We start from the raw sequence: 26,801 nt of genomic DNA, 5'->3' as shown, positions 1-26,801 counted from the left end.
ATCAACAATATGTTGCCGTAAAGTTTGAAGAAAAAAAACAACATTACCCACCACATTAGCATAGCAGTTGACACCAGAACTGTTTTCAAACTGAAAAACAACAACCTCTTCAATACTATCCTTTTTCTTTTTCTTTGCAATTACTGGTTCATCTACTTTTTTTCTTTTATCTACAACCTCACAACAATTTTTCTCCAATCTTCTTTTTCGACCTACTACAACCTTTTCAAATAAAGGATTTTGAGGTCAATTTGGAGCATATTCTCTTCTTAACCTATTATACTCTTTCACACAATTTAGATCTGCACTAATCTTTGTATAATCAAAATGAATCAAATATAATCCAGATAAAGTTCTAACTCGAGATAAAGCAACATATGCCATACCTTCCTTGAACACAGTACTTCCAATATTCACCAAAGCACTATCTACACTTAAACCTTGAGATTTGTGAATAGTCACTGCATATGCCAAAAACAGGAAACTGTTTTCGGCGCACATATAAATCTTTTACAAGCAAGAATCGAGTAGAACAACAACACAATTGTTGAACTTCTTCAATTGCATCAAATTTGATTTTCATAATTTCAATCTGATCTCTATTTGGGTAATTCACAAAATCAACAACATGACCCATTGCTCCATTTACTAAACCTCTTTCCACATCTAATTTACGTCATACAATTATCCGCCAATTTAAATATACATATAGATTCTTTACTGAACCAGCTGTTTTAGATATTGACTTGTCTAAAGAATCTAATTTTGACTTTAACTTTTCTGACAAAAAAATAGTAGATCCTTCATGCTCTATTTTATCAAAAGCTTCCAATTTTATAATTTCTTGATTTTCTAACTTCAAAATTTTTTCATTGAAGATTCCACATTCTTGCAGAGTTGGCATCAAGCATATTACTGATTGTTTTTCAACAATTTTTCTATAAATATTCTCTGCACCAACATTTTCCTTTGGAAACAAATTAGAAAGCAATTGTTTCTGTAGAGCTTCTTTGCCATGTTGACTTACTTTTCCAATCCTTATATCTTCAAGAATACTTTTATAATCAGCATCCTTTGCCTGTCGCATATTTTGAGTCAGTTCTGTGTATTTGAAATATAACCATATATTAACATTTCTAATGCTTCCCAGGCACTTTCTGGTATCTTCATGTGTAACAGTTTTAAACACTGGTTGTCCTTTCACAGGTGTTAGCTGTAGTAGATCTCCAAAAACGATGATGTGTTTGCCTCCAAATAACACATCATACTCTGTTTTAAGAATTTGTTGCATTCTTAAATGCACAAAGGCAAGCATTACATTTGATACCATGCTTACCTCATCAATGATAAGAAGTTTCATTTTTTTTAGAACTCTGGAAACTTCACAACAAGCTTCTCCAGATAGCTTGTGGTATTCTAATTTATTTTCATGCTCTACTGGCAGCATCAACAAATGATGTAAAGTAATCCCTTTAATGTTATGCGCTGCCAACCCAGTTGGAGCGGTAACAACAAAAGAGAGTGATGAGTCTGTTCTTTTTTGAAGATATGATGCAATTCCTTTCATTAGAAAACTTTTTCCAGTTCCTGCTTGTCCACTCACATACAGTCAGACAGGTTGAAATGACGTACATGAGCACTCTTTTTTCTCATGAAGTAAACCATGCTCAATCTGCTCAGTCACTTCATCATATATTTGTTTCTGTTGAACATTTAGTTGTTTTTCCAATTCTTCTAAGTTTATTACATCCTCCTGAGCTTGTTGCATTGCTCTTTCCACCTCATCCATGGCAGTGGCTGCTTCATTTTGGATAATTGGTCCTCCTAGTGGATCCTGACTCAACGAAGCAGAACTTTGACTGTCTTGAGAACTGTCTCTACCAATCTCTGCTGCAATTGTAGCTTCTTGCTGTATTTCCTCGTTCAAGATTTCTAGATAATTAGTGAAAACAGGACATTCTATAGTATTTTTGGTTGCGTTGAATGAATCTTCATAACTGAGAAAATCTCCACGTAGTTCCTCTTCTGTACGCCATGGTTTAAAGAGTTGCAAAAGAGCTAAATAGTAAAATTCCCTTTTGTCAGCAATTCCGCAACTCAATTTTCAATGATTAATCAAATATCCGTTTCTTTGTTTCACCAGACATCCTTCAGATCCAATTACAGCATATACTCCTTTATTAATATCTTCTGAAATATTCCTCTTAAATATATAGCTTTGCAGTACTTCATAGAGACATACGTTCTCAAGATGATTACTTCTATTTGGATAGTATGTATCCAACATATTTGTTTTCAAAATATCTGTACTGTTGTACAGATTTGAAAACTCGGTTTCGTGTTCTTGCAAGTCCTAAACTCACCCAAATATTTGTTCTAGATTTGGCATATAGACTTGCAGATGATAAGCGATCTGAACATTCATAAGCTCCAATTTCTCGATGAGACAACATCTTCAAACTGTAGCTGTACATTTTCTTACTTAGGCTCTTTTCATGAGAAATTTCCTCCCACATTTCCTTTAGTTCTTTTTTCTCAGATTTTGTAATGTAAGATGTAACATATCGAGCCACAGCAATAAAGTTGTCTGCAACATACTCAATATCCATGTTAGCATTCCACATTGACAATATGACTGGGTTATAGTCATTTATGTATTTTGACTCTTCATTTCTCCTTAAGTTGTAGGTATTTTTCGGTGATTTTCTTGTCACAGTATGTCGTAAAGATGACATAAAATTGTTCACTCTTCCTTTCAATGTTACTGGACGTGGAAATGCAAAACGACATTTTGTGTAGAACTTATCCTTAGATTTGTATTTTCGACAACAGTATTTTCCACAACGATGGGTTTGAAATCGTAACACTTGTTGTCTAAAATTCTTTTCTTTTGTACTTTTTGGTACAGCACATGTAGCATATTGTTCAATAAAACTCATCACTGTCTCATCTGAATCTGTTCCGAATTTGGGGGGCATCTTTGATCCATAGAAGCATATGTATGTGAGGAGCACCTCTTGCTTGATACTCCTTTCTCCAAAAGAAATCCAGAACCTCTCCCAAAGGAGGATTTGTTTGTAATAAAAGACATCATAGCTTCAAATCTATGATTAAAATACCTGCATACATTAACTGGATCCAAAGAGCACAATTCTCCAGGTGTCTTGAATTCTATTTTTTCTATGTTTGCATTTGCCTCTCGAAGAAATTGAAGTAAATTTTCCCAAGCATACTCAGCACAGCTTAGAGTATGGAACCATGTAGGAGTTCCTAAGTTTCTTAACATACATTTCAATTCCCCATGATGACGGTACCAATACTCGTTAGTACCACGCTGACATGCCATCAGATTCCAAAACAGTGTCATTTTGTTGGACTTTATTCATAAAGTCCCTTGCCGAAAAATTCTGCAGATGTACTCCACTTTTTAGTATGTGGTTCACTGCATAAGAAAGTCCAGACAAGTCACTCTCAAACAGAAGGTGAAACAAATATGGAATACATTGACAAAACCTTGGATCTTCTGCATATAATCTTGATGTCCCGTATTCAGATGCTGGTATCTGCACAGGTCGGTCATCATATCGTCCACCTTGTCCTGTTGAAATAACTGAGGAAAACAACAAGCTTCCAAGCTTTCTTCCCATACACTAATGGGACTTCCTTTTGCTTCTTTCATTTGGAATAACTCAATAGCATTCCCCATTACTTCTTTGGAATGCAGTGGATGAACACTGTAATGTTCGTAGATTTGTTCACTTCTGGACACATCCACTTTTTCAATTTGTCCAGCTGACAAATCACTGTCCTCCTCTACAGTTGTTTCCTCTTCTTCTACATATACATTTTTGTAGTATTGATTGTTTTTTACCAAATACAACGTTGCCTTTTTGACTTTCCTAACATCCACTAATTCTTGCCAGATTTTCTTACTCTTTGTAGGAACGCAATTACCTAGAATAACTAGAGGTTCCTCTTCCACATTTTCTACACCAATTGTTTCAGTATTTTTATTTATATTTAGAGGTAAATATACAACTCTTCCCTTTAAACCTCTCAATAAATCTGAAGGAGGCAATTTCCCTGTCTTAGGCTCCATATTAACAATAGCCTGAAATGGATGCACACATTGAATCAGAATAGACTCATAAGTATTTAAATCCATCAGTTCAAAAGGAATATTTACCAACTCAAGATTATTATGTACAGCTCTAGCTGGCATTTTGTTTTCAATTAATTTTTTATAACAATATTTACAAATACGTTGATCAGAACCCAAATTAAAACATTTCTCTACCAACAAATAAGTTGCAAATTCCTTCCACTCATTATTATTATCCTTTTCACTTTTTAAATATAGATCAACTAACCTGGTCTGATTTTTATAATGAATTATTCTTCAACAAATACAAGAAAAATTGGGCCTTTCTCTTGAAGTGACCTTAAACCTTGTAATTTCTTGGTCAAAATTCTCTGTACCAAAATTTTGAACATTTTCATCCACATTTCCTTCTATTACTGTATCAGTTTCGGCACTGCCCTCTTTTTCAGAAAAATAACTAACCTCAATTTCTTCACAAATGTTCTTTACATCTAATACCGATCCATCTAAAAGGGCACGGTTTAACTGTTTCAGCTTAAGTGCTGGACTTTTTGCATAATACAACCTTCTCACTAATTTCCTCACTTCAGTATGATGCACTGCTAATATCCTAAAATGGTGAAAAACACTCTGACATACTTTTTTAGAAAGACAAGCCAGTGAATGACCTTGCAAACCTGTTTTTTTTCTCACTAGGCAAGAGTCTAATTCTTGCAACATCTTAAACTTCTGTTTAATACTTTTCTTACTATACTAATGTAAGAAATTGCGGAAAAATCAATTGAATCCTGCCGTACACTACAAATACCACTATAATTACAAGTGTACACTGGAGCCTTAGGACGTCTCCCTAAAACTTAATCCGCTAACACCTCTTCTGCATTTCTTGGTACAATTTTCTCTTTTTCAATCGGACAACCGTCCTTCACCTCATATGCTCGACCACTGGTATCAACTGCATGCAGCAAATCATTAATCTGAAAGTAACTCTCTTCGTTAAAAAATGGCTCAGAACTTGAACTATGCTTCCATTCTCCAGAAAAAACATTACAAAAATTAGTTCTATTAATTAGTCTTTTCCACTTACTTTTCCCTTTCAAAACATTAATTGCCTTGTCTAGTGTACAAAGTCTATTGATTACTAAAATATATAATTTCTTTTTTAATTCTAACGCTTCATCCACAATACCTTCGATTAATTTTGTTTTGCTTATAAAAAGCAGTTTTCCTTTTACAAATCTTTCCACTTTTCGTAAATTTAAGATAATTCTGTTATAAATCATTCTCTTCCTTATTTCAACAAATTGACTCCTTCGTCTATTTCTAAAGATGTTCTCATTGCCACACACTTTTCCACCTTCTTTTCTCTCTAATACTTTTCTTTTCGTTGTTTTTGAAGATTTATTCATCTTTGCTACATTATCTGCAGTTTTTGTTATAACAGTTAATTTTCTTAGAAAATCCTTGGTTGTCTTACCAGGAGCATTGTTCTTTTTCTCTGTACAATGTTGTCTGGATGCATCTTGTAATTGTGTGGTCTTGGAAAAGTAAGCCTTTTTATACTTTCTTCTCTTCACCTCTTTACTAGGCATCTTGATTTTTTTAGTCTTTTCTTTAAATCTATTGTGAAGTAAAAAAAACATGTTATAGACCACTACTAACATACTACATAGCAATTACAACAACTACATGATGTAAACAATGATTCACTTCATAATAAAGTGGAAGGTACAGCAACAGTGTCTGAGCAAAGTAGCAAATCATACAGTCTCTGCCTGCAGCCCTGCACCATCTATCCTGTGTGTGTACCACGTCTATGTGTGCTTGCACTATCTATGTCTCTGCATGACCCATCTCACCCTCTCTCTGCAACATCTTTTCTGTGACTACAACATCTGTTCCTCTACCTGCAGCCCTGCACCATCTATCCTTTGTGTATACCATCTCTGTGTCTGCTTCCACAATCTGTGTCTCTGCCTATACTATTTATCCACTGTGTGTACCATCTCTGTGTCTGCTTCCACTATCTGTGTCTCTGCCTGCACCATCTCTATTCCGTGTGTACCATCTCTCTGTCTGCTCCTACTATCTGTATCTCTGCCTGCACCATCTATCCTCTGTGTGTACCATCTCTGTGTCTGCTTCCACTATCTGTGTCTCTGCCTGCACCATCTCTCTTCCGTGTGTACCATCTCTGTGTCTGCTCCTACTATCTGTATCTCTGCCTGCACCATCTATTCTCTGTGTGTACCATCTCTATGTCTGCTTCCACTATCTGTGTCTCTGCCTGCACCATCTATTCTCTGTGTGTACCATCTCTATGTCTGCTTCCACTATGTTTCCCTCTGCCTGCACCATCTATCCTCTGTGTGTACCATCTCTGTGTCTGCTTCTACTATCAGTGTCTCTGCCTGCACCATTTCTCTTCTGTGTGTACCATTTCTCTGTCTGCTCTCACTATCTGTGTCTCTGCCTGCAACATCTATCCTCTGTGTGTAACATCTCTGTGTCTGGTTCCACTATCTGTGTCTCTGCCTGCACCATCTCTCGTCTGTGTGTACCATCTGTATGTCTGCTTCCACTATCTCTCCCTCTGCCTGCACCATCTATACTCTGTGTGTACCATCTCTGTGTCTGCTTCCACTATCTGTGTCTTTGCCTGAACCATCTCTCTTCTGTGTGTACCATCTCTGTGTCTGCTCCCACTATCTGTGTCTCTGCCTGCACCATCTCTCTTCCGTGTGTACCATCTCTGTGTCTGCTCCTACTATCTGTGTCTCTACCTGCACCATCTATCCTCTGAGTGTAACATCTCTGTGTCTGCTTCCACTATCTGTGTCTCTGCCTGCACAATCTATCCTCTGTGTGTACCATCTCTGTGTCTGCTTCCACTATCTGTGTCTCTGCCTGCTCCATCTATTCTTTGTGTGTACCATCTCTGTGTCTGCTTCCACTATCTGTCCCTCTGCCTGCAGTCCTATACCATCTATTCTCTGTGTTTACCATCTCATTGTCTGCTTCCACTATCTGTGTCTCTGCCTGCACCACCTCTATTCCGTGTGTACCATCTCTGTGTCTGCTCCTACTATCTGTGTCTCTGCCTGCACCATCTATCCTCTGTGTATACCATCTCTATGTCTGCTTCCACCATCCGTGTCTGTGCCTGCACCATCTATTCTCTGTATATACCATCTATGTGTCTGCTTCCACTATCTGTGTCTCTGCCTGCACCATCTATCCTCTGTGTGTACCATCTCTGTGTCTGCTTCCACTATCTGTGTCTCTGCCTGCACCGTCTCTCTTCTGTGTGTTCCATCTCTGTGTCTGCTTCCACTATCTTTGTCTCTGCCTGCACCATCTATTCTCTGTGTGTACCATCTCTATGTCTGTGCTTCCACTATCTCTCCCTCTGCCTGCACCATCTATCCTCTATCTGTACCATCTCTATGTCTGCTTCCACTATCTGTGTCTCTGCCTGCACCATCTATTCTCTGTGTGTACCATCTCTATGTCTGCTTCCACTATGTCTCCCTCTGCCTTCACCATCTATCCTCTGTGTGTACCATCTCTGTGTCTGCTTCCACTATCAGTGTCTCTGCCTGCACCATCTCGCTTCTGTGTGTACCATTTCTGTGTCTGCTCTCACTATCTGTGTCTCTGCCTGCACCATCTATCCTCTGTGTGTAACATCTCTGTGTCTGGTTCCACTATCTGTGTCTCTGCCTGCACCATCTCTCTTCTGTGTGTACCATCTGTATGTCTGCTTCCACTATCTCTCCCTCTGCCTGCACCATCTATACTCTGTGTGTACCATCTCTGTGTCTGCTTCCACTATCTGTGTCTCTGCCTGCATCATCTCTCTTCTGTGTGTACTATCTCTGTGTCTGCTTCCACTATCTGTGTCTCTGCCTGCACCATCTATTCTCTGTGTGTACCATCTCTATGTCTGCTTCCACTATGTCTCCCTCTGCCTTCACCATCTATCCTCTGTGTGTACCATCTCTGTGTCTGCTTCCACTATCAGTGTCTCTGCCTGCACCATCTCGCTTCTGTGTGTACCATTTCTGTGTCTGCTCTCACTATCTGTGTCTCTGCCTGCACCATCTATCCTCTGTGTGTAACATCTCTGTGTCTGGTTCCACTATCTGTGTCTCTGCCTGCACCATCTCTCTTCTGTGTGTACCATCTGTATGTCTGCTTCCACTATCTCTCCCTCTGCCTGCACCATCTATACTCTGTGTGTACCATCTCTGTGTCTGCTTCCACTATCTGTGTCTCTGCCTGCACCATCTCTCTTCTGTGTGTACTATCTCTGTGTCTGCTTCCACTATCTGTGTCTCTGCCTGCACCATCTATTCTCTGTGTGTACCATCTCTATGTCTGCTTCCACTATCTCTCCCTCTGCCTGCACCATCTATCCTCTGTGTGTACCATCTCTGTGTCTGCTTCCACTATCTGTGTCTCTGCCTGCACCGTCTCTCTTCTGTGTGTTCCATCTCTGTGTCTGCTTCCACTATCTGTGTCTCTGCCTGCACCATCTATTCTCTGTGTGTACCATCTCTGTATCTGCTTCCACTATCTCTCCCTCTGCCTGCATCATCTTTCCTCTATCTGTACCATCTTTGTGTCTGCTTCCACTATCTGTCCCTCTGCCTGAAACCCTATACAATCTATTCTCTGTGTGTACCATCTCTGTGTCTGCTTCCACTATCTGTCCCTCTGCCTGCAGTACTATACCATCTATTCTCTGTGTGTACCATCTCTGTGTCTGCTTCCACTATCTGTGTCTCTGCCTGCACCATCTCTCTTCCGTGTGTACCATCTCTGTGTCTGATCCTACTATCTCTATCTCTGCCTGCGTCATCTATCATCTGAGTATACTATCTCTGTCTGCTTCCACTATCTGTATCTCTGCCTGCACCATCTATTCTCTGTGTGTACCATCTCTATGTCTGCTTCCACTATCTCTCCCTCTGCCTGCACCATCTATCCTCTGTGTGTACCATCTCTGTGTCTGCTTCCACTATCTGTGTCTCTACCTGCACCATCTATCCTCTCTGTGTACCATCTCTGTGTCTGCTTCCACTATCTGTGTCTGTGCCTGCACCATCTATTCTCTGTGTGTACCATCTCTGTGTCTGCTTCCACTATCTGTGTCTCAGCCTGCACCATCTCTCTTCCGTGTGTACCATCTCTATGTCTGCTCCTACTATCTGTATCTCTGCCTGCACCATCTATTCTCTGTGTGTACCATCTCTGTGTTTGCTTCCACTATCTGTGTCTCTGCCTGCACCATCTATCCTCTGTGTGTACCATCTCTGTGTCTACTTCCACTATCAGTGTCTCTGCCTGCACCATGTCTCTTCTGTGTGTACCATCTCTGTGTCTGCTCCTACTATCTGTGTCTCTACCTGTACCATCTATCCTCTGAGTTTAACATCTCTGTGCCTGCTTCCACTATCTGTGTCTCTGCCTGCACCATCTATCCTCTGTGTGTACCATCTCTGTGTCTGCTTCCACTATCTGTGTCTCTGCCTGCACCATCTATTCTCTGTGTGTATCATCTCTCTGTCTGCTTCCACTATCTGTCCCTCTGCCTGCAGTCCTATACCATCTATTCTCTGTGTGTACCATCTCAGTGTCTGCTTCCACTATCTGTGTCTCTGCCTGCACCATCTCTATTCCGGGTGTACCATTTCAGTGTCTGCTTCTACTATCTGAGTCTCTGCCTGCACCAGCTATCCGCTGTGTATACCATCTCTGTCTGCTTCCACTATCTGTGTCTCTGCCTGCACCATCTATTCTCTGTGTGTACCATCTCTATGTTTGCTTCCACTGTCTCTCCCTCTGCCTGCACCATCTATCCTCTGTGTGTACCATCTCTGTGTCTGTTTCCATTATCTGTGTCTCTGCCTGCACCATCTCTCTTCTTTGTGTACCATCTCTGTGTCTGCTCTTACTATCTGTGACTCTGCCTGCACCATCTATCCTCTCTGTGTACCATCTCTGTGTCTGCTTCCACTATCTGTGTCTGTGCCTGCACCATCTCTTCTCTGTATATACCATCTCTGTGTCTGCTTCCACTATCTGTGTCCCTGCCTGCACCATCTATCATCTGTGTGTACCATCTCTGTGTCTGCTTCCACTATCTGTGTCTCTGCCTGCACCATCTATTCTCTGTGTGTACCATCTCTATGTTTGCTTCCACTGTCTCTCCCTCTGCCTGCACCATCTATCCTCTGTGTGTACCATCTCTGTGTCTGTTTCCATTATCTGTGTCTCTGCCTGCACCATCTCTCTTCTTTGTGTACCATCTCTGTGTCTGCTCTTACTATCTGTGACTCTACCTGCACCATCTATCCTCTGTGTGTAACATCTCTGTGTCTGCTTCCACTATCTGTGTCTCTGCCTGCACCATCTATCCTCTGTGTGTACCATCTCTGTGTCTGCTTCCACTATCTGTGTCTCTGTCTGCACCATCTATCTTCTGTGTGTTCCATCTCTGTGTCTGCTTCCACTATCTGTGTCTCTGCCTGCACCATCTATTCTCTGTGTGTACCATCTCTGTGTCTGCTTCCACTATCTGTGCCTCTGCCTGCACCATCTATTCTCTGTATATACCATCTCTGTGTCTGCTTCCACTATCTGTGTCTCTGCCTGCACCATCTATCCTCTATGTGTACCATCTCCATGTCTGCTTCCACTATCTGTGTCTCTGCCTAGACCATCTATTCTCTGTGTGTACCATCTCTATGTCTGCTTCCACTATCTCTCCCTCTGCCTGCACCATCTGTCCTCTGTGTACCATCTCTGTGTCTGCTTCCACTATCTGTGTCTCTGCCTGCACCATCTCTCTTCTGTGTGTACCATTTCTGTGTCTGCTTCCACTATCTGTGTCTCTGCCTGCACCATATCTCTTCTGTGTGTACCATCTCTGTGTCTGCTCCCACTATCTATGTCTCTGCCTGCTCCATCTATCCTCTATGTGTACCATCTCTATATCTGCTTCCACTATCTGTCCCTCTGCCTGAAACCCTATACCATTTATTCTCTGTGTGTACCATGTCTGTGTCTGCTTCCACTATCTCTGCCTCTGCCTGCAGCCCTATACCATCTATTCCCTGTGTGTACCATCTCTGTGTCTGCTTCCACTATCTGTCCCTCTGCCTACAGCCCTATACCATATATTCTCTGTGTGTACCATCTGTGTGTCTGCTTACACTATCTGTGTCTCTGCCTGCACCATCTCTCTTCCTTGTGTACCATCTCCGTGTCTGCTCCTACTTTCTGTGTCTCTACCTGCACCATCTATCCTCTGTGTATACCATCTCTGTGTATGCTTCCACTATCTGTGTCTCTGGCTGCACCATCCATCCTCTCTGTGTACCATTTCTGTTTCTGCTTCCACTATTTGTGTCTCTGACTGCACCATCTCTCTTCTGTGTGTACCATCTCTGTGTCTGCTCCCACTACCTGTGTCTCTGCCTGCACCATCTATCCTCTATGTGTACCATCTCTGTGTCTGCTTCCACTATCTGTCCCTCTGCTTGAAACCCTATACCATCTATTCTCTATGTGTACCATGTCTGTGTCTGCTTCCATTATCTCTCCCTCTGCCTGCAACCCTATACCATCTATTCTCTGTTGGTACCATCTCTGTGTCTGCTTCCACTATCTGTCCCTCTGCCTACAGTCCTATACCATCTATTCTCTGTATGTACCATCTCTGTGTCTGCTTTCACTATCTGTGTCTCTGCCTGCACCATCTCTTTTCCGTGTGTACCATCTCTGTGTCTGCTCCTACTATCTGTGTCTCTGCCTGCACCATCTATCCTCTGTGTATACCATCCCTGTGTCTTCTTCCACTATCTGTGTCTCTGCCTGCACCATCTATCCTCTCTGTGTACCATCTCTGTGTCTGCTTCCACTATCTGTGTCTGTGCCTGCACCATCTATTCTCTGAATATACCATCTCTGTGTCTGCTTCCACGATCTGTGTCTCTCCCTGCATCAACTCCCTTCCGTGTGTACCATCTCTTTGTCTATGGCATTTCTACAGCACAGCCACGATCTTCAGTACACAGAATGGAGACTATTTCCAAATTAACAGGCCTGACAGACATACTGCATAGCAGTTTCTAATACTACAAACCCTAAACCCTAACACACTTCATCAGAACATCTATTCTCATGTTTTTTTAAACACATCAACGATCCAAATTATTACAATACTACAAAAAGACTCACTCGAATAATTTTTAATTAAAAATTATAAATGTATTCATCAAACATTTCATATTCCAATAAAACTTCCAACATGACTTCGTCCGGTATTTCATTTTCATCAAATACAAAATTTCCATCTTCAAATTCAAAATCTTCCACCACTTCCACAAAAACACTGTCCAAACTCTCATCAAAGAAATCTTCATTTTCAGTATCAATTTCCTCTGGAAAAGGTTCATCTTTGACATCCTCTATTAATTCGCCAGAGATCTCAAAATTCAAAGCAACGTTCTCTTGATGCTCTTCCATTGCACCAATATAATAATGTTGCTGGTCCTTACAAAAAAATATAAATACTTAATTATATGGTTTTCACTAATAGATAATAAAAAACTACCTTAATTAATTTTATAAGTACATATATTCCCATATTTTTAATCACACTAACTGCACAAATTAATCTGCCACCTTCCTCTTAAATGAAAACAGACTCATACTGTGATCTTACACACATAACACTATCCCTTCCAATTTAGTAAAATGATTACTACAATCAAAGGGAGTCTCGCTGGGAATATTCTTTCAGGCTTTTTGTGCACCATCTCTGCCTCTGCCTGCAGCCCTACACCACCTATCCACTGTGTGTACCATGTCTGTATCTGCTTGCACTATCTCTCCCTCTGCCTACAGCACTCCACCATCTATCCTCTGTGTATGCCATGTTTCTGTCTGCTTGCACTATCTGAGTCTCTGCTTGAACCATCTCACCCTCTCTCTGCACCATCTTTTCTGTGACTGCACCATCTGTCCCTCTGCCAGCAGCCCTACACAACCTATCCACTGTGTGTACCATGTCTGTATCTGCTTGCACTATCTGTCCCTTTGCCTACAGCCCTCCATCTTCTATCCTCAGTGTGTACCATGTGTGTGTCTCCTTACACTATCTGAGTCTCTGCTTGAACCATCTCACCCTCTCTCTGCACCAACTTTTCTGTGACTGCACTATCTGTCCCTCTGCCTGCAGCCCCACACCATCAACGCTCTGTATGTACCATGTCTGTGTCTGCTTGCACTATCTGACCCTCTGCCTACAGCACTCCACCATCTATCTTCTGTGTGTACCTTGTCTGTGTCTGTTAGCACTATCTGACTCTCTGCTTGAACCATCTCACCCTCTCTCTGCACCATCTTTTCTGTGACTGCACCATCTGTCCCTCTGCCTGCAGCCCTACACCATCTACCCTCTGTGTGTACCATGTGTGTATCTGCTTGCACTATCTGTCCCTATGCCTACAGCCCTCCATCTTCTATCCTCTGTGTGTACCATGTCTGTGTCTGCTTGCACTATCTGTCCCTCTGCCTACAGCACTCCTCCATCTATCCTCTGTGTATGCCATGTTTCTGTCTGCTTGCACTATCTGAGTCTCTGCTTGAACCATCTCACCCTCTCTCTGCACCATCTTTTCTGTGACTGCACCATCTGTCCCTCTGCCTGCAACCCTACACAACCTATCCTCTGTGTGTACCATGTGTGTATCTGCTTGTACTATCTGTCCCTATGCCTACAGCCCTCCATCTTCTATCCTCAGTGTGTACCATGTCTGTGTCTGCTTGCACGATCTGACTTACTGCTTGAACCATCTCACCCTCTCTCTGCACCATCTTTTCTGTGACTGCACCATCTGTCCCTCTGCCTGCAGCCCTACACCATCTACCCCCTGTGTGTACCATGTCTGTATCTGCTTGCACTATCTGTCCCTATGCCTACAGCCCTCCATCTTCTATCCTCAGTGTGTACCATGTCTGTGTCTGCTTGCACTATCCGACTCTCTGCTTGAACCATCCCACCCTGTCTCTGCACCATCTTTTCTGTGACTGCACCATCTGTCCCTCTGCCTGCAACCCTACACCATCTACCCTCTGTGTGTACCATGTCTGTATCTGCTTGCACTATCTGTCCCTATGCCTACAGCCCTCCATCTTCTATCCTCAGTGTGTACCATGTCTGTGTCTGCTTGCACTATCTGAGTCTCTGCCTGCACCATCTATACTCTGTGTGTACCATCTCTGTGTCTACTTCAACTATCTGTGTCTCTGCCTGCACCATCTCTCTTCTTTGTGTATCATCTCTGTGTCTGCTTTACACAGACACTCAGTGTGATCCAGGACAAAACGTTTAAAACCAAACTATTTTCCAAAACACATTTACCACACGAAAACGTTTAAGACACAGAACACCACCTAACTATTTCAGCAGTACAATACAGTGCAGAAACCTGAGTCATTTTCAAAATACATTTCCAATTTGCAGCATTACTTTTTGCCAGCATTACATCCAAACATAAGACACAATATTTTTATGAAAGAAAACAGTATAACCAGAGAGAGGTAGACTGTGAGAAGAGACAGAGGAGATTATAGTAAAAGGTGCAAATATAATTCTTTAATTTACACAGACACTCTGTGTGATCCGGGACAAAAAGTTTAAAACCAAACTTTTTACCAAAACACATTTACCACACGAAAAAAATTAGAACACAGCCTATCTATTTCAGCAGTACAATACAGTGCAGACACCTGAGTCATTTTGAAAATACATTTCCAATTTGCAGCATTCCTTTTTGCCAGCATTACATCCAAACAAAAGACAAAATATTTTCATTAAATAAAACAGTATAACCAGAAAGAGGTATACTGTGAGAAGAGACAGGGGAGATTATAGTAAAAGGTGCAAATATAATTCTTTAATTTACACAGACACTCTGTGTGATCCTGGACAAAAAGTTTAAAACCAAACTTTTTACCAAAACACATTTACCACACGAAAAAGTTTAGGTGACAAAACACAGGCTATCTATTTCACCACTACAATACAATGCAGATACCTGTGTCATTTCAAAATACATTTCCAATTTGCAGCATTACTTTTTGCCAGCATTACATCCAAACATAAGACACAATATTTTCATGAAAGAAAACAGTATAACCAGAGGGAGGTAGACTGTGAGAAGAGACAGGAGAGATTATAATAAAAGGTACACATATAATTCTTTAATTTACACAGACACTCAGTGTGATCCTGGACAAAAAGTTTAAAACCAAACTTTTTACCAAAACACATTTACCACACTAAAACAATTAAGAGACAGAACACATCCTATCTATTTCAGCGCTACAATACAGTGCAGAAACCTGAGTAATTTTCAAAATACATTTCCAATTTGCAGCATTACTTTTTTGCCAGCCTTACATCCAAACATGAGAGTCACACTGTGACCTTAGACACATACCAGAAATCCTTGCAATTCAGTCAAATAATTACTACAATGAAAGGGGGGGGGAGAGGATCTTCCTAGTAGTGTTCTATAAAGAGAGCAAAGGTGATTAAGACAAAAAGAAAGAGACAATAAGAGCGTAAAAATAAACAAAAGAAATTAAATCAGATGGTCAGAGAGAATTACAAAAACAGGAGTAAAGGAAAGGGATAATGACAGTGAAGGAAAAAAAAGGGTAATGAAAGGAGAGTGAGAGAAAAAAAACATATTAAGAAAAAGGCAAAAGGTGTAAGTAAAACAGAAGGATTTATAGAGAAACAGTAGAAGGGAAAAGAACACTGTTGGACAGAAAGGAAGACAGTGAAAGACAGTGAAAGAGCGGGCGAGTGAGTAACTTCCACATTGCAACTCATTTTTAGTATTAACTTAAAATACACAACATATATTCCCTCACAAATTAATAACTCACCTTTAAAAATGCATTTGAAGATTGAAAACAGTGCCAAAAACACACCAGATTTTCTTCAGCAGAATCTCTGTAATGTACCTCAGACACTGCAACCACAAATGGCCCAGATTCCCTCTCATTAACTCACATATCTCTGTACATACCCAATGAAATTTCTTCCCACACAAATTCAAAACCAAACTAACATTTTAATTGGTTGTACATTTCAACACTTTCAAACTCACATAATGTTCAACCTTCCCCCACTGCTCTCTCTGCCTGTTACCATGGCAACTCACCTATCTGAACTCAAAAGGTTAAAAGTTCATCTCTCAATGTTGCAAACCAAACCAGCAAGTGTGTTTGACTTCTCAATATTCCAGCTTATCCTGTGCAATGTTCTTTTCAATGACTTTTTCCAAACCAATAGTATTATTACTTTAAAAAAACAGTGGGATGCACCCTAGTTTTCAATCTTAAATTATCAGAAACCACCAATCATTTCTTCTTTTTCAAGTGCACTGAATCTCAACCACTTTTTTTTCTAAACTCCTACTTTCAAACTGCCATTTCATTTCCACAGCCCATCTGAGTACAACCACATCTGCCTTCAAGATGCTGAAAGTCTGGATAGTAGGACATAGCTATATTTTCTGGAGTGAAAGGTATGTAGCAAATAGATGCTTTCACAACCTTGATTTACCAAATGTGGATATTAGGTGGATTGGCCAGAGAGGATTGAGATGTCACCAATTGATGCCATTGGTAAAATCCTTTATGCATCTACCACACCCTGACCTCATAATTTTGCACTGTGGTGGCAATGACCTCGGCACTTTGACTGGGGTAGGTCTGGAAATGCTTTTAAAGGACACCTTTGGGCAATTTATGGCACTTTTTCCAAAAACTGCCTTGGTATATTCTAATATATGCCAAAGGCAAAAATGGAACTGGTCCAACCAATTTTGTCCACAGATTGAGAAAGCAAGGAAACATGTGAATAAGTATGTTTCTGCTTTCCTCAGAGACTATGGTATGGGTTCTATATACCACAACAACTTGCGTTACAACATGCAAGGCATCTATAGGAGAGATGGTGTACATTTTACAGATGAGCGGAATAGAGTCTTCCTTTCAAACTTTAGACTCTGCATCGGTACTTACCAGTAGGTACAAAAAACAACCAATGAATACAACGGCTCTTTTTAGAGCCAACCAACATCTAAACACTCTAACTTAATATTTAACTGTATTTTTTTACAGTTTTCTTTCTGACGTGCACGCACGGTGCAAGCACGGTGTGCGCACCTTGCGATTTAAAAAAAAAATGTTTTTCTTGTCCTTCAGGGACCCCCTCAGTAGGCCTAGGGGGTCAGGGAGACTCTACCCTGCCCCATTTTCACGTTCTCCACTTTTATTTCTCACCCTGTTTTAAAAGTACACAAAATGGCGGCTATGGGGTGCGCGCACCGTGCACGCACTCCGCGATTTTTTTGAAAAAAAAAAAATGTTTTTGGGGCACTTCAAGGTCCTTTAGGAACCCCCTGAGAAGGCCTAAGGGGACAGGGAGACTCCACCCTGGCCCCTTTTCATGTTTCCCACTTTTTATTTAGGCTCCCTTCTGCCTCGAAAACAAGATGGCGGCCAACACATCCTGATTTCTACCGATTCGAATGTTGACAGACATCCAACAGCAAATCAAAATTCCGCTCGCGCAGGGAAAGGTGCAAGCACTGGTGCGCGCCAATAGATATATACATTTTTTCAAATACAATTTTCTCAAAAACTACTGGAAGAAATTACACCATTTAAACAAAAGACCGTACTATGTACCAGTCCCTACCATTTTGGCAAGATTGGTGTAATTCCGTTCAGCCGTTCGGGCTGTAGCCGTGTGTAATCGTCCTATGGAAAATAACATGGGGAAAACACGTTTTGGGACCCCCCTTTTTCTCAGCCCCCACTTGACAAATCCCCCCAAAACTTTCAAGAAAGGAGCGGAGCCGAGCGAGCCATCTTCTTTGAGAAATTCGCGAAGATTCATCAACCGGCGCCAAAGTTATACCCAATAGAATGTTGTGGATTTCCTATAGAAACTAGGTCCTAACTATAACTACCTACTGGCGACCGCCAGTAGGAGATATATATATATATATATATATATATATATATATATATATATATATATATATATATATATATATATATATATATATATATATATATATATATATATATATATATATATATATATATATATATATATATATATATATATATACCACACACACATACACAAGAACTTCGCCCGATACTCCAAATGCTTCGGAAAGACAAACACGGACCCAAAAACTTTGTGTAAGGTTCTTTATTTAGGAAGTACACCCAGCACTACCGCCATGACCCGTTTTGGCCTTCAGGAGGCCTTGAACACATGACGCCATTAGAAGTGACCCACAATTTTAAAGTGGCAGTGCAGTACCATGTGAAGTTGTGCAGATAGACATAAAAGATGTATTTGGTCAATTCATTGCACCATGTAAACATCGACTTGAAATGCAACCCTGATCAATAACTCAATGTGCAAATACGCCAGTATTGATGAATATTGATAAATTCATTCAAAATACAGAGGAATGCATACGAACATGGGTTTAAAATGGGTAGTTTAAAAAATAATAAATACATTGTGCAAATAAGCCATCAGTGCTATATGACATCGTGCAAATATGCCAGTATTAATGAACATTAATATATTCAAATGCCACTAAACTGGGCAAGGAAGTCACATCTGTTCATTCCTTACTATCCTCCCATTGTACATTCATGGATGCATAAATGCTGAAAATGACACCCTAGTGGGCACGTAAATACTACATTGCAACTGCTCTCTGGTACGCCTGCTAATGTTGAGTGATACAATTAATTAATACTAAGAAAGATGTCAACCAATCATTGGCAATTCAAATGAAATATTTTTTCAGTCAATTGGCAAATTATATATATATATTTATATATAATATATATATATATATATATATATATATATATATATATATATATATATATATATTCCAAACAATCGTTCGCACCGTTTTCAAAGAACGACGTCCAGGCCAACAGCTTTGTTCAACAACTGGTGTTTATTCACAACGCACTCGACGCGTTTCGGGAACAAATTCCCTTGTCCCTTGGGTGAACAAGGGAATTTGTTCCCGAAACGCGTCGAGTGCGTTGTGAATAAACACCAGTTGTTGAACAAAGCTGTTGGCCTGGACGTCGTTCTTTGAAAACTGTGCGAACGATTGTTTGGAATACGGGGGAGGGGCGATCCCGTCCCGGCCTGCCGCTGCTAGCAGCCATATATATATTACCTCCTGGCAACAATTGACAGTAGGTAATTGAAGTTCGAACTAACTTCTTCCATTGACAAAGCATTTTTTTGTTTTGCTAGTTAGTTTGGTACCACTTGACGAATCCTCACGCAAAATTTTCAAAGCTAGTTTGCCATTTAGTTTAACTGCTGTGTGGAAAGTATTGGACTTATTGGACTTATTCGTCAAGCAAGGGCCAAGAAACTGGGGGGGGTCCTAAATAAGCCTGGGCGACCGAATCGGCTACGCCCACGGAGTAGGCGCAGTGTTGCCTCCTACGCATTTTGCGTAGACAGCGTAGCCGGCAACACTACGCCAACTCCGTGTGCGTAGCCGAGTCGGCCGCCACCCGCCTCCCTCCCGCCCTCCCCTACATACATTATTTAAGCAAACTACCCTTAATAAAACAATTTTAAAGCACTTACCGTGTCCAGGGCTCGTCCGGGGCTCCCTCTTGAATAGCGTCCCTTCATAGATACCAATGCGCATGCGCGGCCGCCCGCGCATGTGCATTGATATCCATGACAACACGATTCCAAGAGGGACCCCCGGATGAGCCCCGGACACGGTAAGTGCTTTAAAATTGTTTTATTAAGGGTATTTTGCTTAAATAATGTATGTAGAGGAGAGCGGGAGGGAGGTGCGTAGTGGGGCTACGCGGAGTGCGGGAGTGGTCGTAGCTTCTCGCCCACTCCGCGTAGCTCCGCGGAGCCCCACTACACCCACTACACCCAGGGTTAGTCCTAAAACACTTTTTCCCCATGCAATGTCTGTGGGGATTTTGCACTTTTTAGACACGACTCCAGCATGAGCCTCTGAATGGAAGTACACCAAATTTTAAAATCTAGAAAGAGCCCTTCTGTAATTTTGTGCAAACCTGTTCAGTAGTTTGGAAGTTATTAAAGAAAGAAATATTTGTATATTTAGGTATGCCGGTCCATCGCAGATTCACCTCGGGGATCAGCGGATCCTGGGACAAAAGCAAGGTCCTGATTGACTGACTGCAACCTGAAAGGATGTGTTTGCTTTGCTGGCCCACTAGTAGCATTTAGGTTACAGGCCCTGGGTATATGGCATAGCACTTTACAATGAACTTATAAGTAAACTAATTATGCCAATCAGGTATATACCAATGTCACCACGTTTTAGGGAAGAAGCACATGCAGTTTAGCACCGTTAGCTGCGGTAAAGTGCTCAGATTTCTACGGCAACCAAAACGATGCAGCATAAAAGTGGATGTAAGCAGTCAAAAGTTGAGGGAAAACCACCCTAACGATGACAGGCCTAACAGGCATCTTGAATGAACTTCCACTCTTGAATTCCATATGTAACACTCTATTTTATGGATCACCTCGAATGAAGCAGCTTTTCTGCGTACCCCACATCCGGTGATGCCATATTTTTATGTGCTCCCGAAGATTCATAAAGTACAACGGCCACCACCAGGGCACCCCATAATATTGGGCATAGGCTCACTGCTTGAACCATTATCGACCTTTGTCGATATTTTCTTAAGACCTATGGTTAAGCTCATGCCCACATACCTCCAAGATACCAAAGATCTACTGAGGATCCTCCCAAAGATCGAGTTCAATGCCTCAACTGACCTGCTGGTATCCTTTGATGTTGAGTCACTTTATACCTCAATACCACAGAACGAGACCTTGGAGGTAATTGAAGGACTACTCCGGGAGAAAGACTTGGATTCCATCACGCCGGTCTCCTTGATCATGAATCTGGCTACTAGAGCCATGAAAGAAAACTTCTTCCAATTTGAAGAAACTGTCTTTTTACAGATATCGTGGACCAGCATGGGCAGTATTTTTGCCCCCAGTCTAGCGAACTTGTACATGCATAAATTTGAGCAGGACTGCGTGTTACAATCAACGAATCCCTACTACGCATCGGTACGAGTTTGGAAGCGCTATATCGATGATATCCTTGTGATATGGCGTGGCACCACAGTGGATTTAATGGCTTTCCATAAGTGGTTGAATGAACAAAACACCTTCCTTCGTTTCACTGTGGAATATGATGAACACTCTCTAGCCTTCCTTGATCTCTTGATCACAGGATCCCCTGATGGCTTAAGGTCTGAGCTCTACAGGAAGCCCATGTCACGCAACTCATTATTGCAGTATGACAGTTGTCACCCCAAAGCATTGCGTGACAATTTGCCATTCGGGCAATTTTTGCGCATCCAGCGCAACTGTTCCACCAAAGAAACCTTCTCCACTCATGCTAAGACTTTAGAGAAGCAATTGAGCCAAAGGAAATACCCTAAAAAACTGATACGGCAGTCTAAGAAAAGAGCGGCAAACAATACCCGCGAGTCATTGCTTGAACTTACTCCTCCGAAACCACAGAACCAGCGTATCACCTGTGTAAATACATTCAGCACCAAGTCAAATGCCATCCAACGTAAAGAAACACTGGAGTATTCTCAATATCGGTACGGATATTTTGGAACAGCCACTATTTGCTTTCAAAAGGGGAACCAGCATCAAAGATCGACTGGTACATACTAGACCTCCAGCTAAAATGGTCCATCGAGTAGGAACACTTTGGGACATGCCACCAGTAGAAGGACACCATCCTTGTGGTAATTGTGCGGCATGTCCACAAACTACACGTTCCACGAGCATTGACATTGGAAGCAGCAGGCGATGGGAACAAAGGCGGTTCACCAATTGTAATAGCAACAACTTAATTTACATGATCACGTGTCCCGGCCAGCTTAGGTATGTTGGGATGACGACAAGGAAGACTAAGGTCAGAATCTCGGAACATAAAAGCACTATTAGGTGTAAGAAGCAGGCGACCCGCCTCACGAATCACTTTCTAGAGGTAGGGCATAAACCACTGACTTCACCTGGACTGTATTAGAGCAGCCCCACATCCCGCCACATGTCACTGACATTTTCAAACATCTATTCAAGCTTGAACAGAAGTGGGTGTACAAATTAAACTCTGATAAACAGGGGCTCAACGAAGACATACCGTGGATGTTGTTATAACTCTGCCATACTGATAACAATTTCTAGACTAGAATAAGCATTTTGAGGGGGACACCCCGAGGAGCCTTACGGGACTTATGAGCCATGGCAGTGTTAGGCTCCGAGACATGATTAACCCCTTCCATGCTCATGACAAGGTCAGCTCGTCATGAGGCACACTGGAGCTGTGCTAATGACGAGCTGACCTTGTCATGAACAATGGGGTTCTCATAAATCAGCACCCAGCAGGAATTGCCTTAGCACCAATGTGGTTAATGCTTATCAAGCAAGGAGTGACCAACTAATCTTTGCAATTGCGTAGGTGATCAGGTGTGACCTTTCGTTGAATTAATATCGAACACGGGACGTGCGCACACGAGACTACATGGCACAGAAACACCACGGGTATTGTAGGCTGCGGATAATGCGGTCCTTATGCGCATGCCGAGATCTTTCAGAGTCTGGTACTACATTTCCCATGACTCCTCGTCGGATTTCCAATGACGCGGTGTTAGACCAATCGCACCGCAGCACCATCAAACAAGTATGGCCACCACCACCGTCCCATTACCTTCCCAAGCAGCCCAGATGGCAGCGTGGAGTACCGACGGATAGGTGGGTACCATGAGCAAGTCCGTGTTCTGTGTTTCGATCTAACTGATTTTATCCCCAAGTGTCGCTTGTGTGAGAGCGCTCGACCAGTTTTGAGGTGTCTATTGCGCCTTAAATTGATGTGTCCACAAAGTCTTAATATAGAGTATGTAGCGATCTGAACACTTTAATTGTGAATATCAACAGCTTTTAAAACACCTGTCAGGCTGCGCTAAGAGGTACTGCGTCTCAGGCATATACGCTACCTCGGATACCTCTATACAAGCTCAAGGGGCTCTGGATTGTTCAGCTTTATCTATTCTAGCTTTACCAGACAACGCGTAGCGGGCGGGTTTATGTACATTTGTTTTTGTTTAAATGCACCCTCGAAGGGTTTAAACTCTGCCTCAAGTGGACGGACTATGTTTATAGTAGTCACCCACCGGGCAGACCCCAGTAAGAGGCTACGCGTTCCTGACGTATACGCCATCTTTTGATACCAGCTTTTTGCCACATGAGCATGGAGCATTAAAACGGGCACTCACTGAACCCTACATGACAGTTGACCACAACCTGTTGAGATTGATGACTGACTACTCCTTATCATGAGGAGGATTCGCCCGCTGTAATTTAGACACTAACAGCGTGGAGTACTACATATGAGCAGAGTCAGGCTAATATATTTTTTAGTTACGCGAAGTATTTCTTACTTGTTACACACATCTCTTCATTAACAGAGCGGTGCCCCAAGAACCTGAGCTGTAGCCAGGTGAGGAGAAGCACGTTCTTCTCGCACTTAAGGTGAGCTGGAGGAGTGCCCATAATCTTTAGATGGGTGATGTTAAACTAACTTGTACACGAGCCTTTACATGTGAATAGCTTGATGTGAGATTACGGTAATAATAGGTTTACTGTTATCGTTATCAGTTGTATGTCTGTGTTGTGTCATTGACCTGATGTCTCCTGTGTTTGGACACCTTCCCTTTACACAGGAGGACTGAGAGGACGAATCAGGTGATTTCCTCATCATTTTTTTCGTTGTTTCACCAATATTTATTTTGAAGCAGTAGCAAAGTTCACAATGGTCCTGATGAAGCAGTAGATACCTTGTGAGGATCATAGAACTGCAGAAACATGTTGACCTAAACATCTAGTCAGTAGTTATTTGTTGAACCCACTGACCCTTTGCACTAACTATGTTTTTATCTATTGGAAGTGTACGGCTATAGAATAAAGTGTTTTGTGCGTCCACTCTCCAATTTTAAATGAGCACCTCTCTCACCACTCACAATTCTTTCATGCACTGCTTCCAGTTACCAATACTTGCCATTCAACAACCTTGTAAGTTCAAACACTTCACAGCGAGACTCTAGTGAAGTGGTTGCAACGTGGACTCTCCACTCTGTGAAGTGGCCCAAATGATGGAAAGGGCGATACACAATGGGTAACTGATGGTAACTTTACACACTGTGGAAGTATCCTGTTGTATACCATATTGACACATAGGATGCACACAGGCAACAAGTCAGGACACACTTAGGCATATTAGACGGTTGTTTGCTTAGACCCACAGTTACTCTTTTGTAGTTATATGTTCTGTTTAGGGGGCTCTAACTGTGTTCAGGTCTTTAAAGATTCCCTTGGACCCTCCTTTCAAATCTTCTTGTTTTTTACACACTCTATTTTATCCACAGGTGTGTTGAGTCAGTCATTACCTTGGTCTAGCATTAAATGTGTTCAATGTTGCAAAGTTTTCCACATCAGAAATTAACAAAGTACTTGTCAAGGTTCTCAATGTCCGGGATATCGTGTTCTTGTGTGTAGCATGATATTTCTTTATTTTTGAATTTCTAATGGACTTAAAGACATCAACCCTTGTTTGTGTGTAAAAAATTGATAGCTCAGGACAATAAAACTACCCACCCTTAATATCTGTAAAACAGCAATCACTAATATTCTAGTTAATAAATTAATTACTGTGTTGTCTTTCCCACCCAGAGGTGTTGCTTCTGTGCATTACTGTTCCCGGTGCCCATCAGTGCTGGAACTCTTGCTAGATCTCTCTGCTTCCCTCCTCCTTTTTAGGTCAAGCCCAGACCCAGCATGCAAATGCTGCTCTGGGGATGATCTGTGGTAGTTCAGTACGTGAGGGAAGCCCTGCCCACTCCCCCGCCTATATTTTTCATTGACTTGTGTCTTTGTCCTTCATAAATGCTGCCTTCTGATTAGTTTATAGGCTTGTTAGTCCCTCTTTAGTACGCCCATGTCATCATTTGCACCCTTCCCTGGCTACTGGCCCCTTTACTTCGAGTGTTGCCTGGTACATGTTATTTAGATTGTGAGCACTATTTTCTTTAATGAGCTTCTCCTACTGCCTTCTCTACTCCCCCCTCCCTCCTGTTGTCCGTGCCTTCTCACCCCCTCCCCTGCGCACACTCCCATTGTCCGTACCTTCTCTCCCCCTTCTTCCCCTTCCTCCATCTGCACTCCCGTTGTCCGTGCCTTCTCGCCCCTTCCCCTCGCCCGCTCTCCCGTTGTCCATGCCCCCCCACCTTCCCTGCCGTTGCCTGTGATGACTAACGTTTGCAATACAATAGGTCTCACTTAAATGCGAGTCCTATTGCGTTGCAAATGCTTGTTTTCTCTTGTCCTTCCTGCTGTGGCTCAGCTCTTTTGTCAGCCGAAGGGTACGTGAGAGCTTGCTTTTTTTGTTTATGTGTATCATTCGATATTTCTCTAAAAAAGAAATCTGCTTGGTGGCATATGGGGTTGCAGGACCACCCAATTGTTCATTGTCTTAATTTGAGCACATGTCACAAGTAACATTAGTTGGCACAGATTTTCGCCCACTTCCACTGGCATGCTTATTATAATCCTTGTGTATGGTATCACATTTCTTTGAGAAGGTATACACCCTCCCTGAATTATAATCCAACCAATCTCTGAAATTTCCATGCTTTTCTTTCATTGATATACTTCTTTATTTTTTCTAATTTAATTGCATGTCCCCATAAAATTTCTAGATGAATTCCTGCTCTTTGTTTTCGGGCAACTACATATTTAGAGCCCCCTTTTACTTTAAAAGTTCCTGTCTGTCCCTAATAGCTTACGTAATATGTATTGTCAACATTTTTGCAGAAACTGCTGCATTGTTAGCTGCCTACTCATTCAGCACCTTGGATCTTGGTTCCAAAAACTGGGCACCAATAAGATGCTCAGGACACTAACCACATGGACCACATCTAAATAATTCTGAAGGGTTCCGAAGGGTTTATTTCTGTTGTAGAAGTCAGAGATGTTTGTAGTGTTGCCTGAATGGTTCTGTGTAGATGGTTGTAGAGTAGTTTTGAGATGTCTTTACCTAAATGTACCATCATGATTGAAGAATGAAAAAGAATCAGGCTGAGACTAGGCCTTCTATTGAATAAATTCCTTACTTTAAAGAATTTTTATTTTTATTTTATCCCAGTTAGATATTTCTGAGCGCTCATTTTGTTGAGAATAATAACTGGGCCAACACCCATACATTTTATTTAAAGGCGTTATAATTTCCATGCACATGGATTTCTTCTTTGCTATATATTGCTATATCATTCTGGTTAAGAGCCTTTGCTTAAAACTTCTTTACATGAAAAACACATGGCAGAAACCAAATATAGGGATCTGCCAAGAGTAATATGCTGTGGAATAACATTGTTGAGGGAGGTCAGGGCCATCATGACTCACTCGATGCTTCACCTCTTTCTAGTCATGACCCTTCCTCAAACTATATAATGGTACTAAATAATA

The 26,801-nt window shown here is 41.6% G+C and overlaps 1 protein-coding gene across 1 annotated transcript in view; it reads left to right on the top strand.

Moving 5' to 3' along the window:
• LOC144827230 (uncharacterized) overlaps positions 1-26,801 on the top strand; it is a 630,276-nt gene that overhangs the window by 182,343 nt on the left and 421,132 nt on the right. The gene's annotated exons all lie outside the window — the stretch shown is intronic.

This window comes from Lissotriton helveticus, chromosome 4_1, assembly GCF_964261635.1.
Source record: "Lissotriton helveticus chromosome 4_1, aLisHel1.1, whole genome shotgun sequence".
NCBI lineage: Eukaryota > Metazoa > Chordata > Amphibia > Caudata > Salamandridae > Lissotriton > Lissotriton helveticus.
This window is presented reverse-complemented; position numbering and strand designations above follow the sequence as displayed.